General features: G+C 34.7%; 1 protein-coding gene across 9 annotated transcripts in view; it reads right to left on the bottom strand.

Annotated features, from left to right (window-relative positions):
* The window catches only part of Slc4a10 (solute carrier family 4 member 10), a 121,031-nt gene extending 116,617 nt beyond the window's left edge, over positions 1 to 4,414 (bottom strand). For 4 of the 9 annotated variants that reach the window (XM_029535801.1, XM_029535805.1, XM_029535804.1 and 1 more), the window contains exon 1: positions 4,274 to 4,407. The gene's annotated coding sequence lies outside the window, so the exon portion shown is untranslated. Of the gene's footprint in view, positions 1 to 4,273 lie in introns of all 9 variants that reach the window. The other 5 variants (XM_029535807.1, XM_029535808.1, XM_029535809.1 and 2 more) reach the window with 2 other exon arrangements.
* Positions 4,415 to 4,742: the final 328 nt, after the last annotated feature.

The following is a 4,742-nucleotide window of genomic DNA, read 5'->3' as shown; positions in this document are numbered from 1 at the left end:
AATATATCTGATTGGAGCCTGTCCTTCCTATAATCCCAGTTGATTAGGCCTTCTCAGAGTCCTGATTTCTTTGTGATTCTTTGATTGTGGGCTCCTGTGAACCTGAGATTCAGGGTGTTTCTGAGTTCTTGGCAGTCAAGCTCTTCTGAGACACTCAAATACTAGTGTAACCCACCTCCTGTTATCCTTGGATCCTGTTGTCCTAAGATGTTGTCCTGGGTGTTTTACAGTGCGTGGAAGTGGTGTCTCCTCTGAGGACCTTGGAGTTGTCTGGTCTGATTGAAACCAAGGTAAATCTGAACTGATTAAAAGGAACCTGAGCCTCTGGTCAGGAAAGACTCTGGTGTCCTTGTTCCTGTTGTCACAGGCCCGTCACTATTGGATTGGAGCAGCTGTTGTGTTCCACTCACCAGTGATCCTAAGGTTGCTTGGGCAGTCCGCTAGGGACCGTGGGGTTGTCCGCCGAATTTTTGCTCTAAGTGAACCCGGTGTTGGTGCAGACTGGAAGGGGCTTGTGCCCCTGGGCAGGCCGGTTCTCTGCTGCCCTAGTGCTCTCTCAGGTCCCGTGCACAATTGGATTGGAGCAGATGTTGCGTTCCCCTCACCAGTGATCCTAAGATCGCTGGGCAGTCCTCTAGGGACTGTAGGGTTGTCCGACCACTCTGTGCCCTAGGTGACCAGGTGCTGGCATAGACCGGAAGGGATTTGTCTCAATTCTCATTTTTATTATAAAGGTTGAAAGCAATGAAACTCTAACAAACAGTAACTCTAAGAGTATACTAGTGGCATGCATACATTGGCAGTAACCAAGAGCTTTCTATTTAGAATTAAGACCTGCTTAACAAGAGCGAAACTGGTCTTGGTATTAGAAACTTGGCCAACTGATTGGTACTAGTGAAATCATAGATCTCGGAACCTACAACCACTATTTACTAAACAACCACAGTCCTTTAAAACGATCTAAACATTTGTCCTTATATCCACAGATATACTCTCATAAACTAAAAACAACATCTGACCAAGGAGTGCTTCTCAGCTATAAATGGAAGAGATTTACTTTAACTAATTCATAGCACAGTTATCTTACCTACCAACCATCCTTTCCTGCCAACCAGGAGCATGTGTCCTGTAGCCAGGAGAAGACAGATATATCTACCATTTAACAGGGATGGGGCACTTTTATTCCTTTATCAGTGTTTTTTAAAAAAAAAAAAAAAAAAAAAGAAAAAAAAGCAAAGTTATGCCACAGTCCTGTGGAGATGATCTTATAATGCTTTTCTGTTGCTAAATAAAGATGATCACATGTATTTTTGAAAAGTCTGATTTTTGTTCTTTTGTGTTTTGGTTTTTGTATCATTTTGTCTTGTTTTTAATGTTGATTTTTTTCATTCTTCTTCTTTGTTGTTGTTGTTCGGGGGTGGGTTGAACTATTTTCGTTATGTATCCCTAGTTTGCCTGAAAGTCACTATGTAGACCAGATTGGCCTCAAGCTTACAGAGATCAAACTATTTCTCCTTGGAATTAAAGGTGTATATCACTAAGTCAAGCTATATTATTGTTTTTGATGCAGTTGGAAAGATGCAAAATTTATTAATTCAAGAAAAAGTTTTCATTTAAAGGAGTAACAACAAAATAGTATACTGTCAATTTTAATCATTCAAACAAACAAACAAAAACAAGACATGCAGGGTAAATGGAATAATAGCTCATAGGAAAAATAAAACATAAAATATGGAAAATCTCACATAAAATTAAAATATGATATATTTTATGTATAAAATAGAAAAACAGCACGAGCTATGATTTTAGGGAAGAAAGCATTCACACACTCTTGGATAGTTAAATTTATCAAATTTATAACAGTAATTTTGTAATTACTGAAATAATTAGTGAAAGAAAAATGAGCTATATTTTGGCACATAAAGTTCTACTGTTAAAAATTTATCCTTCATAAATAACTACAATATAATGTTATAATGTAAAACTACAAAATATATGTATAAATAATCATTATCACAGATTTTGGAGAAAAGAGACAAACATGAATATCTATGCAGTCTGGATAATTAATTACATTATTTAGTTTAATGCCATAATTTAAAAGATAGTATAAATTTGCATGGCTAATATAAAAAAATATAAGCATATAAAATAAAAAACAAGGTAAACACTTTAATATATAAACTGAAAAGAGAAAATAATTTGTATTAAATTTGGTGGGAGGGGGAGTGAAGATTCATGAGGAACTGTTAATAGTTCCTTGAATAGTGCCTTGAAGAAGAAAGTATATATCAAGATATAAAAAATGATTTTGTCTACTATTTCATACTTTTTGAATTTTCAAATACTAGCATGTTTTTTGTTTGCTTGTTTGTTATTTTAACAGGAATTACCTAGAAAATAATTTTTCTTTAAATTAATTCATTATAGCCAGGTATGGTGGTACACACCTTGAATCTCAGACTTGGGAGGCATGAGTTTGAGGCTAGTTTGGTCTACAAAGTAGATTCCATGATAGCCACAGAGAAACCCTGCCTCAAAAAATAAAGTACTATTCACTATTTTAAATAAAATTATCTACTTAGACTACTCAAAAATATCCAGGAAGTGAGACTGGTCTGAAGTTTTCTTTCTTTGTTGGGTCTTTGTATTGTTTAGCTATCAGAGTAACTGTGGCTTCATAGAATAAATTATGTAGCGTTTCTTCTGTTTCTATTTTATGGAATAGTTTGAGGAGTGCTAGTATCAGCTCTTCTTTGACGGTCTGATAGAATTCAATTCAGCACTAAAGCCTTCTGGCCCTGGGATTTTTTTTTTTCCACAAGTTCAACATCTTTAATCAAGGACAAACTTAGTACATTGGTGTCTACAGAACTAGTATAAATTCTGTTTTTCAAAGATACTAATAAAAAATGTAAAAGGTAAGCCACGCAATGAGATAAAACATTCGCTATACATATATAAAAACATATAAGTGTTTATACAGTTATGTTACAAAGAATTTTCCTCTCAAGATGTAAGGAACTAAAATTGATTAAAATATATAATTGAAAATAAGGAAAAAGTTGAAACACGTAGCAATGGCTATCCTATTGGTTGGGAGGATTTTTTAATGACATCTATTTCCTCAGGGGATATTGGGTCTGTTTGATAGTTTACCTGCTCTTGATTTAATTTTGGTATGTGGTACCTGTTGAGAAAATCATCCAAACCGAGAAAATTCAAAAAATCATCAGAACCTACTACAAAAACCTATACTCTACAAAACCAGAAACTCTAGATGAAATGGATGAGGTGTGTCAAGATTGGCTAAATAAAGTTCAGTTATATAGCAATTAGGTAATTTAAATGATTGCATAAATTTGTGGTGCTGATACAAAAATGCAGAACTTAAGACTGTATGCCTAATATATACAAAACCTACATTTTAGATAGACCTCGGATGAGTCATATTTATATAAAAACCTTAATCGCAGTAGACCAAGGGCAGCCCTGGGTCTTTGCAGTTGCTATGAATCCATCAGCCACAGTATTCATGGCACAACATTTACACTGTGTGGCTCTGTCTAGACTGCATATTTTGAAGGCAAACTCTAATGCTTTTACTGCTGATATTCTACTTACCATTTATTTAATTGACACTTCACAAATGATTATTAAATAATGAGTAAATGTCAGAAATCACTTATTAGTGAAAGGTATAAAACTTAATTCATTGATTTTATAGTAATTCATAAATATATGGCACAACAAAATATTATGAATATAGAAAATAATTTTAAGAGATATTTTAAAAGCATCCAACTTAATGAATTCTTATGCTAGAAAAACAACATAAAATATTTTTATTCCTTACCGAACACTACATTAAATTGAGAACTATAACAAAATTCTCTTTTATGTTTTTTTTTTCCCCAAAAAAAGCCCACAGTGAAATTACCACATGATAACACCAATTTGGGTATAAGCCAGCAGCTGAAAAGATAGAAACAAATTACTTTTGATTTCCATTGTTTTGTTGCTGGTACACAAACCATGTTGCTGTTTCTCTTTAAGACTGCAGCTGTAGCTGGCTCTGCATCACTGTTTAATTACTGCCTTCAGATTTCATTCTGACCCATATACCATTATAGGATCTGTCCAGGCCAGATGAGCAAATTCAGAAAGCTGTGAAAACCCTAGATGTTTGCAGAATCATTGCACTGGGACTCTATTCTTCTAATGACCTAGATAAAATAAAAATATTCTTTCACTGTTCAACCCAAATCTTTACCTGGCTGTTTCTCGCCACTCGGCGTCTTCCCCTTCACGCCAGCAAATCTCATCCAGTTCTGTGAAAAGGTCATGAGGGATGTGCTCCTCGTCATCATCCTCAGTTCCAAGAATAAACTGCACCCTCTGTGATGGGGTGTCTGCAAAAAATCATATAGAAGGACATCTGTTTATCCTAGCTATAAGCTTTAAATGCCCCAGCAAATACCCCTGGCACAATGCCAATCTCATACTTCTTGTGTTCCTCGCCTGAGCATTCAACCAGTCTTATCATAATACTAATATTATTGTGAACCACAAATATATTAGTATATTTCTTTGTGTGTGTGTGTGTGTGTGTGTGTGTGTGTGTGTGTATATATATATATATATATATATATATATATATATATATAGAGAGAGAGAGAGAGAGAGAGAGAGAGAGAAAGTCTGTGTATGAAGAAAATTTATCTATATAATAGATGACATGA

This window comes from Mus pahari, chromosome 3 (genome assembly GCF_900095145.1).
Source record: "Mus pahari chromosome 3, PAHARI_EIJ_v1.1, whole genome shotgun sequence".
In the NCBI taxonomy this organism is placed as follows: domain Eukaryota; kingdom Metazoa; phylum Chordata; class Mammalia; order Rodentia; family Muridae; genus Mus; species Mus pahari.
The sequence above is the reverse complement of the archived record's forward strand: the minus strand, read 5'-3'. Positions and strand labels throughout refer to the sequence as shown.